We start from the raw sequence: 12,003 nt of genomic DNA on the forward strand, positions 1-12,003 counted from the left end.
ACTAAATCTTAGGTAAAAATTTACATGATGCATATGTACATATATGATGCATGTGCATATGTATTTCATGTATACCCGTGTGTCTTTTCCCAGTTTTTGGCTTCTCCACCTTCATCTCCTTTCCAGTTTGACATGGATTTTGAGTTCAGTGGTTCAAAATTTCTAGCCATCTCCTTTTCCAATCTTGTGTTGGTAGTGGGAAATGTGGGAGTCCTGCTACTTCTTGTTGCACCTCCCTGACAGAGCAGAGGAATGGTGGCCTAGCAAGTGTCATATGCTTGAACAGGGCCTAGTATACAGTGAATGCTCAGATTGGGCCTTTTTGACAACTTTTGTGACATCAGAATAGTGACATCTGCTCACTCCTCTGTTATCACAAACCAGCCTGTTCGTTATGCTCTTAGAACCTTCCCTGGGACACACTTCAGGCTCATTGAACTTTTGTCAGAGCTGCTTGAAGATGTGGGGTACTGGAGTAACGGAAATAGTCATGACAGTGATACTGATAACAACTGTTCTTGAGGCTCTTCTAGGTTTGAGGCCCTGTACCAACCATTTCCCAAGCATTTCCTCGCTTAACCCTTGGATAGCCCATGGGGTACAGACAGCCCTCAGGTTACCACTCTAGCTATATCCCCTCAGTTCCTTCTCTATTTTCTTTTTTTGTACACACTGGTTCCTGGTGAACATTCTGATATATATTCAGCATCTCTGTCTGTCACAGACATGGGTATTATTTTTGTAATGAGAAATACATGATAAATTATATTAAAAAAAATAAAACCCACAAAGTCTCACAGGCTTGCTACTGTGGAGGAGGACAATTTACTGACAAGAATGTCTCATTACAATGCACATACAATTAAGACTGTGCCTATTTTGCTTTTGGAGGAAAGTTTTCTGGTGATAAAAAATGCTAATGGGATGTGAGTTGGGAGACCAATCATGATGGACAACTCTAATAATATCTAACATATCTCAGGAGACATCCAGGGTTCCAGCCATGTTTCCCCTGGGTGTTTTTCACCTGATGTTTTCAAGAGAATGTCTTGGTGTTTTGCTTGAGTTTGGTATCACTTCTTGTCCACTGGGGACTGCAGAAGATAGAGGTAGCATTGCAAGAGATTTGTTGCGTGGATGACTTTAATGACAAAGGAAATAAGGGGCAGGAGTGAACAGGGAGGTATCAGCCATTTTATTGAGTGCCTGTGAAAGGAGAAGGAGGGACCTTGGGTAGGAAGACCCTTAGACCAAAGTGCAGTGCTGAGACATTCTCAGCTAGACCAGTGTGGACCCCTGGTGCAAACACTGTCATTAAAGGGCTGTTACCCTAGAGAATATGCAGGCCCTAGTACATTTCCTAAATTAAATGTGCCCAGGACTTTTTCATGGAATATTGTTAACTCCCAAAAACCTGTAAAAGTTATACATTGTTCTTTTATTTAATTGATGAGTATCCTCAGGCTCAGATGCGGAAAGTAACACCCCCAAGGACATACAGCTGCCAGTCATGGGACTGGATGCCTAAGTCCAGATCTTTCCTTGACATCCCACTTGCCTCTGTGGGTAGAGATAAAGCACAGTGTACAAAGTGAAGAGCTATCACTAGCCAGAGTTTAAGGTGAGGGAGATCAAAAAAAGCTCATGGCATGGTCCTAAGGGCTTTTGCTCCTTTTCCTTCAGAGCCTCTGGGATGAAACCCACCTCTTCTGCCAACCCCTCTGGAGGGCCTGAGCTGACTAAGCAAGCCTTCAGGGGTTGCCAGAATAAAAATGCACAGGGACTTCACTAGGACCAGGCCAGAAAGCACCAGGTCAGAGGCCAGAGCATGAAGAATCTTAGCTGTGTCTTCAGAAGAAGAAAGCTTCAAGTCAGCAGTGCATGTGAGAACGAGAGAGTGGGAAGCAGTCCCAAGGTCCCACCCCCGTCATTGAGATTCAGGAAGTCTGGGCGGAAGGCCAGAAGTTGCATTCTAACAACTCCCAAGCCTTTGAGGGAGATTCAGCCACCCATTACATCCAGAAGTGCTGTTTAGATCAATCCAGAAACCAAATTGAGGGATGGTCAGCATGACAACTGACCTGTGCTCTTGAAAAATGTCAAGGTCCTAAAAGACAAAAAATGAAGAATTATTCAGATTAAAGAGATGTGACCAATGAGTATAATGCATGTTTCTGAATTGGATCATGGGGGAATTTTTTCTTTTGCTCTCAAAGGCTTTAGTGGAATAATAGGTGAAATTTGAATAAGACATGTAGATGAGATAACAATATCCTATCAATGTTAATTTTCTGATTTTGATCAGTGTACTGTGGTTATGTGAGAGAATGTGTGTTTAGGAAGTGCATGCTGAGGTGTACAGGAGCAAGGAATAACATGATATCATGTTATTACAACTTAATATCCAGTGACTGAGAAACAAGTAAACACATATATGTGTTGTGTGTGTAGAGAGTGAGGAAGAGAATGATAAAACAGGCAAATATGGAAAAATACCATTTTGAGGATTCTGGCAGAAAGAATACAGAAATTCAGTCTACTTTTTGCAGCTTCTGAATCTGGCATTACTTAAACTCATGACAATCTGAGAGAACTTGGATGTCATCTTTGTGGAAGAGAGCCATATAGGATGGGGTGTAGGAAAGGACACATGGCTGTGATCTGAGACCTCTCCCACCTTGTATATTCCCACTCCTGAAATAACCTCTCTTTTGGTAAAATGTCAGGAGAAACATTTGTAATCACCTCATTCAGGAGCTCAGAATGGGCCTGATCATTTGTGTGTCCAACACATTGCCAGATGAGGATACTGTGCTGGATGGGAGCACCCTTTGAGGCCTTGAGGTCCTCTTTCTTGGGGCCACACATCCCTAGCCCTTTTTTGCATTTTATTGAAAGACAGGGTCTCACTGAGTTGCTAGTACCTTGCTAAGTTGCTGAGGCTGACTTTGAATTTGGGATCCTCCTGCCTCAGCCTCCTGAGCCGCTGGAATTACAGACCATGCATTTTAACTTACAGTATTTTCAAGTTAGGATGGACCACAGTATAATCTATAATGATAGATTATATATGTAATATGTAGTATAATGTATTATATCTTATCATATTAATATATACCTAGAAGGAAAGCCCCAGGGTTTATCAGTGTGTGCAGCAATGCCAGGTAGGAAAGATACATTATAATGCCATTTTATAATAATGTTCATAAACAGTCTGGCATAGCTGCTGTTGCTTGGTTCCTGTTCCTCAGATGGGACCACCAAGGCACAGGAAATTGAGTTTCTTACTGCTGTAGTATGGACCTGGAATGCCCCTCAAAGGCTCATGTGTTAAAAGTCTTGATCCCCAGCTTGACACTATTGGGAGGGGGTGGAATCTTTAGGAGGTAGGGTCTAGTGGGAGGAAGATAGTCACTGGGAGCCTGCCCTTCAAGGGGATGTTGGGAGCCCAACCCCTTCCTCTTGCTTTATTTTGCTTCCTGACCATCAGATGGCTTTGCTCCACCACATGCTCCTGCCATAACATGTTGTCCCCATCAGAGGCCTGAAAGCAATGTTTCTTCTCAATCATGGACTGAAATCTCCAAAACTGAGCCAAAATTAGTCTTTTCTTGTGTTGATTATCTCAGGTATTCCTTATAGTAACGTGAAGCTGACTGACATCAGTCAGGATCGGACTGTCTGGCTCCAGATCCCTTGCTTATACCCACACCTCTTATTACTCTGCCACTGTCACACAGTCTGGGGGCATGACATTATGAGTATATAGTTCAGAATGTTTGCATACTTTTAAAAACTCTTTTAAGGCTGTTTTCAATGAGCATTTATAACTTTTATAATCAGGATGCGGGAGGAGGCAATAAAAATCATTTGTTTGTGCAAAGTGTCATGAAAGTTCCGGAAGGCTGTATATCCCCAGGTGTTAGCGATGATTATTTCCAGCTGGCAGGAGGACAGTCATACTCCAGGCTCTTCATTTTATTCCTTTTTGTCATTTTTCTGTGGAAAGCACATGAGTTATTTAGAATTATGGTGTGTTTTGTCACCTGGGATTTCCATTAGAGTCTCTGCAGTGACTAGAGGGGTCCTTCTCTGATTGGGGGTGGCATCTCTCCACCCCTGTCCCACCTTCTCCCCAGCAGCTTGGGGTATGGTGCCCCTCTGCACCGGCGAATCTCGGGGCCAGCACCAGCTTGTGTTTCTCTTTGTTCCCTCCCAAGAGGGCCATGTCCTTGCTCATCTGTAACTTTCAATTAACCAAGCACCAGGCTTCTGCTCAGAGGCTGAACAAATGTTCTAAGGAGGGAAAGAAAATCCAGCCCAATAGCTCCAGGAGGACATTTTCTTTTAATTAAAATGAGAATCAAGGCAGTGCTAAAACCCCTTTCTGATGAGACGGAGGGTGGTCAGGGAGGTGTCCTTGAGAGAAAAGGGGTGGGTAAAACAGGGCTGGCAGAGTGTGGGGAGGGAGCCACCCTCCCACCCCTGTGTTTCTCATTAGGCCCCTGCAGGACTAGAGTCTGCTAATTGTACTGAGGAAGGGCGGTTGATGTCAGATGGTCCTGGTAATTAGAACCCAGGACCCCTCAGAGGGCTGCCATACCCAGTCAGGACTGTGCTAACACTAGTTGTTAAAGTGGAGTGGAAGGGAGCATGTGTGCAGATCAAGTTTGGAAATAGGGCTCTGGGTTAGCTCTGCAGAGCTCCCTTACGTCTGTTCCAAGGACGAGCCTGTTCAGAAAGAAGGAAGAAGGACCCTGCTGGCTTCTCCTGAGCCAACTTCTCACAGTCCTACAGCCCATAACAGAGAAGGACTTAGCTTTTATTTGTGGCTCACATGGCTCCTTGGCAGCAGAACTGGAGGTTCCCAGGAGATGGGTGACAGTGGTAGTAGTTGCTGTAGCCAGCATCTGCTGCTCATAACTGCTGCTTCTGGGTGCATCCTAAGGACCTGAACTTTGGAGCTTGGTCTTTGTGAGTGTAAACCTACTTCCACTATCTCCTTCCAGGGTGGTTGATGGCAAACTAATTTTCCCCTTGGCCTATTCTGTAAAATGGAGATGATAGTGATGCTTGCTACTACTGTTTGAATATGGATAGTGCCTCTAGAGGTCTGTGTGTTCAAGGCTTGGGCACCTTTAAGAGGTTGTGTCTAGTGGAATGTCCTTAAGTCATTGGGGCCATACCCTTGAAGGGGATCCTGGGATCCTAGTACTGACTTTCCCCTCTCTATTCCTGATTTTCCAGAGGCCTAACATTTGGGGCTGCCCAATCTTGGACTTGAACCTCCAGAAATGTGAAACTAAAGTAAACCTCTGTAGTTCATGAGTAGTCTGTGTCATTTTAGTGGTGCAGAGCTGACCGATCCCATGCTGTTGTGAGGGTGGCCAGTACTCAATGAATATAGCAGTTCTTAAAACACAGTATTTATAGAGTTTCACTCATTAATCCATCCCAATATCCCATTTGATAATCGCCTTCATCATCCTTTTTGGTACATGGCGAAACCAGAGGCACAGAGGTTAAGTAACTTGTCCAAGGTCACACAGTTCTTAGTAAGAGGAACCAGGATTCAACCCTAGGCCCACATGATTGGCCACATTATAGCCCACATGATTGGCCATTATTTTATTCTGCTTCTTGGTATGGATATGCAGATGTGGAAACAGGTGTGCTGTGCTTTGTAGCAAAGTTCTTTAAGATGGCAGACATTAAGGGAGTGGTTTAGAGTGGACAGACAAGGGCTCAGGGATCAGATTCATCTGAGTTCAGGGCTTAGTTCCTCAGCTTTCCTGGCTGGTGCCTTTGGACAAATCACTTTGCTTCTCTCTGCTCCCACTTATTCATCTTTGAAATAATTAATAATCCTGTCCTGGTCCTTTCCTAGAGCAGCAACAGAGTAAGAGATGCAAGAAATGTCTCTGGAAGAGGATGTAGGGTGAGAAGGGAACACCAGGAGAAGGTCTGTCCCCAGTGGATCCTGGACCTCTGCCCCTGGATAGGCATCCCCCTCCCTCCTCCATTCCCTCCTCTCTCCCAGCATCCTAGAGCCCTGGAGGCGAGGAGCCACAGCTCACAGCCATCACCTAATGCTAAGTGATAAAGTAGGAGTCTCCAAGGGCAACAGATCCCAGCAGGCTTGGACTTCAGGTGGCGGGAAAGGGGTCCCTGTTAAGGCAGCTGGAGATCGAAGGGACCAGTAAGATCACCCATTGCTGAGGCCATCTCAGTCCTGATGGAAAATTGCCAGGGCCCCTTCTTCTTGCACCTGCCTTCTCCCCATTTCCTGCTTCCTGCCCCACCCCTTCCAATCCAGCCATGGAGGAAACTGTCTAAAATGCAGATCTGATGAGGTCATTCTCTGGGATAAAACCCCCCTGTGACTCCTTCTTGTCCCCCACAGAGTCCAAACTTTGAACTTGTGATCTTCCTGCCTCAACCTCCCGACCTGTTGGGATTACAGACATGCACCACTGTGCCTGGCTGGTTTTCTCTTGTGTAGTCTTCACATCTATATTCCAACATAGCTTCCCTGTGGGAACTTCCCCAACACTCTCCAACTCTAAGTCACTGAGCACATATCATATGATGTTGTCTTAGTTAAGAGCATTTGTCTTCTGTTGGACATAGGGGCCTCCTAAAGGATAGGTACTGAGTTAGAGTTGTTTAATATTAAAATCGTGGTGCATGGTGCTTGAGGCAAAGAGGGAAAGAAAGGATCTGCTAGGTGGGTGGATGGATGGATGAATAGAGAAGTAGATGGTGGGTGGGTCGGTAGATGGGTGAATGGATGGGTGAATAGACAGAAGGAATAATAGATTGATGGATGAATAATAGGAGAATTTATAGGCTAATAGATAAATAATAGAAGGGTGGGTAGATGAGCATGGGAATGATTGGACACAGACAGATAGGCACATGCCGTGCCTTTCTCATCATAGGGAGAAAAGCTTCAGTCTTTGGATTTCAAGGTTGGAAAGGCTACTATACCTGTCCCTATTCCCAGTGGTCTCAAAAGTAGTGATATATTTGAAAGATGAAATTGACATAATATAAAATTAACTATTTTATTTTATTTTATTTAAAGAGAGAGAGAGAGAATTTTAATATTTATTTATTTAGTTTTCGGTGGACACAACATCTTTGTATGTGGTGCTGAGGATCGAACCCGGGCTGCACGCATGCCAGGCGAGTGCGCTACCGCTTGAGCCACATCCCCAGCCCTAAAATTAACTATTTTAAAGTGAAATAATTCAAAAGCATTGAGTTTATTCACAATGTTGTAAAATCACCAACTCTATATAGTTTTGAAACATTTCCATCACTTCTAGTGGAAACCCCATTAAAGGAGTTACTCCCCTATCTCTCCTCCCACATGCCCTGGTAACTACTCTGTTTCTTGTCTCTATAGACGATTTGTCCTTTCTGGACATTTCATAAAAATGTAATCAGATAATATGTGACCTTTTGTATAATCTGGCTGCTTAAACCAGACTCAGGCAGTAAAAACTAGTTTTTCTGAGGTCAAGAGAGGAATCTGTAAAATGGGAATCTGGCAATCTCTGCCTACCTGCTTCTGTTTAGATGACAAAAGAACTCTCAGAAGAGGTGGGTCTGAGGAGTGGGTAAGAGGACTCCAGAGGTGCAGAAGGAGAATAGAAATGAGCTTAGAATGATGATAATAAGTAGGAGCTGGAGTGACCTTTACTGAACAGTGAGGAGGGAAGATCCCTCTTACCTCCTGGCTCTGGAATGGTCACAGGTGAAGCCTGTCTGTCTTTGGTGTCAGTCAACATGGAGGGCTTGCTGTGTGCCAGAAGCTTTAGCATGCCTTTCACTTATTCTTCCCAACAACCTTCCAGAGATTCAGAAGGGTTAAGAAATTCGTTCAGTGCCATATAGCAGAAAAGTGGCCAAGCTGAACAGGAGGGCACCCACATATGTCCAGGGACAACCTCTGATCTCTGCTGCAACATATTGCCCTTCCTGTCCTCTTCCTTTTTGTTTGACCTTGCTGCCTGCATACAATTCAAACCCTGAAGGACCGAGGTTTCTCTATCCTACTCCCAGGAGCCTTCATAAGCCTTTCCTGCTGTCCCTGGAGCCCCCATAGAGGCCCTTTCCCTGGCGTCTCTCAGCTCCCCTCTGCTGACAGTAGCCAAGGGCATCTCTGTGGTACGAGGCTGCCATCTGGTGTCTCTGTAGAGTATAGCAGCCACTTCCCTGCCCAAGGTGGTGCAGCCTTAGAGAGGAGGGTGCAGAGAATGGGACCCATTTCATCTGGGCTCTTCCTCTGTGACTGGCCCTGTTCTTTATCTGCATTGCTCTTGTTCTGTCCTCACTTTGTCTCTACAAAACCTACTCCCTAATTGTAACAGATACTCAAGAAGTATAGGCAATAAAAGGACAAATAATGTATGATTCCATTTTTATATGAGGTCTCTAGAGCAGTAAAATGCAGACACCAAGAGTGGAATGACAAATACCAGGGACTGGAGAAGGGCAAGGGGAGCTAGTGTTTAATGGATAGGGAGATTCAGTTTAGGAGGATAAAAAGCTCCATAGAGAATGATGATGGTGATGGCCTACAACAGTGTGAATGCACTTAAGGCCATAGAATGCACACTTCAAAATGGTTCAAACGGTAGATTTTGTGATGTATATTTTACCAAAATAGAAATGTGAATTAACTAAGAGATAAGCAAATAAATAAATGTATAAGTGAATAAATGCATGCATAATGATGGTAATGACAGCATTTCTTGAATCCTTAGTACATGCCAGTCATTGTGCAATGTGTTTCAAGAGATAAGTGTCTTTATTAAGCTCTGCTCTGTGGCAGCCACTGCTTGAGGCTCTTGGGATATAACAGTGAGCAAAGCTTCTGCCATGACAGAGCAGGCATTTTTGTGGGAGAGCTAGTAAACAGGGAATTTTAAAATGTCAAATGGTAGAATGTGCTATCAAAAAATAAATAAATAAAAGGGTAGAGAGTGGCTTGGTAGAAGAGGGGGCTCTTTGGATGGAAACAATCTTGTGGGGGACTTCACTGAGGAGGTGCTATTTGAGTCTTACTTGTTTAATCATCATGACAATCCTAAGAGGTGGGTACTATATCCCCGTTTTATAGATAAGGCATCCCGGACTTAGGGGATTGGTGAGTGTCACACAGTTAGGAAGTGGTCCAGGCAGGAATTGAACCCAGGTCTGTGAGAGATCATTCTTGGAGTTCCTAGCCATGCTGTGCACAAGTAAGGGCATGGTCGAGTCTCTAGGCTCCCACCCCATGGACACACACTTCCATCTCTAAGGGTCTCAAGGCTAAGCCTGTGGGTGTGTATTTGTTTCCCTTCATGTAAGTTGGTCATGTGCCCAGCAGGTGGCACTGCTGCCCAATCCAGGCACCAGAGCAGGACAGTCTGGCAGCCCAGGCCTGGCAGGTTTTGGGGAGACCTGGGTGGGAAGCTTTAAAGGTGAAAAGCCTCACACTCTTGCTCTTGCACTGCAGTGGGACAGTCCAGTTTTCGACTCTCAGCCTGTGGATCACTTCTAATGGTGTGATCCCTGGCCAAATTATGTCTCACTTCCTGCTTGAAGATGGGTCTATTGCATGAGCTTGTGTATCAGTGTCATTCATTCTACAGTATTTCTTGGGAACTTAATATTTGCCAAACTCTGGGATTTGGACAGAAGGGTGGGGGAGGCAGGTAGCTTATGCAAATGTACAGCCTCCTGGAGGAGCTCTGTTTTAACACCAAGTAAACAAGGAAAATCAAGTGTGTATTATGTTAGGCGAAGGTGTTGAGGAAGAAAAAATGAAGCAGAGAAGGTCAGTGAGAATGTGTTTTCTGGGTGTTGGGCATTTAGAGTTGGGTGCCAAGAAAGGCTTTGCTGAAAATGTCACAGCTGAGGGGAGGAGAAGGAAAATCACAAGGATTCACAGAGGAGCAGTATTCTAGGCTGAAGTTATAGCAAGGAGGCCAGTAGGACTGGAGCAGAGGAAGGTAGGAGGGAGGTAAGCTCAGTGTGGGCACAACCGTAGATCATGGTGGAGGCAACTAGGCTTTGCCTCTCAGGAGGTGGGAAGCTAAGAACCTTTGGAGCGGTGGTGTTAGATATGACTTTGGCTTGTACAGTAATAGGATTCTAGTTGTTCTGGCACAAAGTAGATGTTCAATAAACTGTAAGTTTTTATAGCCATCTGGATTGCCTGGGTTATGCTGTGGTGGCAAATAACAACACATCTCAGTGACTTAAAGCAATAAAGGTTAATATCTTGCCCACATTATATGTCCAACAAAGGTCTGGCCCTTCCCTAGGGGTCCAGCTAATAGAGGGGCCACCACATTATGATTCTGATATTTCTCACCTGAGGTTTTAAGCCAGGGGAAGAGGGTGATGAGAACCTGAGGAGCAGCAACTAATGCTTGTGGTTGGGAGTGATGTATGTCACTGCCTCTCATACGTATGTCACCAGCCAGAATTCATCACAGGCCCACACCTGGCTCTAAGAGGAAAGGGGAGCACAAGCCTCCAGGCACTCAAAGAAAATCTGATGAATGCAACACTGCTTTTAGAATTTCCAAAATCAGCCTCTATTACTGGCTTAATATTTTTATTTTTATTGGTGCATTATAATTATATATAATAATGGGATTCTTTATGCCATATTTGTATATGTACATAACACAATTTGATCATCTCATTCCCCAGTACCTTCCTTTTTCCTCCCTCTCCCTTCCTCGTCTGCTTGCTCTATTCTGCTGAACTGGCTTAATTTTTTAAAGAACATGAATTATAAGGGTTTTAAACTTCTCACATTTGGAGGGCTGCTAATTACCTCTGTTTCCTAGAGGGGAAAGGATGTGTTCATATCAGGAGGGGACCCTGAAAAAGAATAGAATCAATGGTCCTTAATTTTAGTTAATAGCTTCCCCCTCCAACTCAGCTTCCTACATCAGGATCCTGGGCATTATGTTGGATAACCTCCCTCCCCATGTCCAGCCATTATTTCTGTTTACTTTACCTGTTAAAACACATCTTAAGTTGGGCATGGTGGCACACATCTATTATGCTGGTGATTTGGGAGGCTGAGGCAGGAGGATTGCAAGTTTGAGGCCAGCCTGAGTAACTTAGTGAGATCCTGTCTCAAAAAAAGACCGGGGAATGCAGCTCAGTGGTAAAGCACTGCTGGGTTCAGTCCGAAGAACAAAGCAAAAAAATAAAAAATAAAAAATAAAAATAAAAACAATAAGCAAACAAAAAAACTACCTCTTAAGCAGATCCTTAGCTTGCAACCCCACTGGATGGAGACCATACCTTGCTCTAATTATCACCATCCCTCAAATTCTCTATAAGTAAATAAATGAGGGAATGTTGTTATGGTCTGTCCACATGGCCACTGTGACCATGTCACATCTCTGCTTTCTCTCCAGTGGTTCCATGTAATATCAAAATATAGCTCAGCACTTTCCTTGGTACTCAAGACTGGAATGGTTTGAACATGTCTCCCAAGGCTGCAGGTGTTGGAATTGAATCTTCATTGTGAGATATAAGACGGTGTAAACTGAATCTCACCTTGATGTCTGGGGCTGGGGCCTTAGAACGAGAAAAGGTCATCAGAAAGGAACCCTCTTGATTGGATCCTGGTGGCTTAATTAAAAGGGGGAGAGAGACCAGACAGATAAAAAATATATTTGTGCTTCTTTGTGTCTGTCTTGCCCTGTGATGCCCTGTACCACTTGAGACTCTACCAGTTAGATTGTTGTGTTAGTCAGCTTTTTGTCACTGTGAGCAACATACCTGACAGGAACAGGTAAAAATTAATGTGGGGCTTACAGTTTCAGAGATCTCAGTCCATGGTTGGCCATCTTCATTGCCCTGGGCCTGAGTTGAGGCAGAACATCATGGCAGAAGGGTATGATGAGGAGGGGCTGGGGCTGGGGCTCAGTGGCAGAGCACTTGCCTAGCTTGTGTGAGGCACTGGCTTCTGTCCTTAGCACC

General features: G+C 44.5%; 1 long non-coding RNA gene across 1 annotated transcript in view; it reads right to left on the reverse strand.

Annotated features, from left to right (window-relative positions):
• Window positions 1-935: 935 nt before the first annotated feature.
• The window catches only part of LOC308638682, a 73,902-nt gene continuing 62,834 nt past the window's right edge, over window positions 936-12,003 (reverse strand). The window contains exons 3-4 of the long non-coding RNA XR_014019906.1: window positions 3,788-3,999; window positions 936-2,107 (exon numbers count right to left, since the gene is read on the reverse strand). This is a non-coding gene — a long non-coding RNA (uncharacterized lncRNA). The remainder of the gene's footprint in view (window positions 2,108-3,787; window positions 4,000-12,003) is intronic.

The sequence above is a fragment of the Spermophilus citellus genome (assembly GCF_964194105.1).
Source record: "Spermophilus citellus genome assembly, chromosome: 19".
NCBI classification, from domain to species: Eukaryota; Metazoa; Chordata; class Mammalia; order Rodentia; family Sciuridae; genus Spermophilus; species Spermophilus citellus.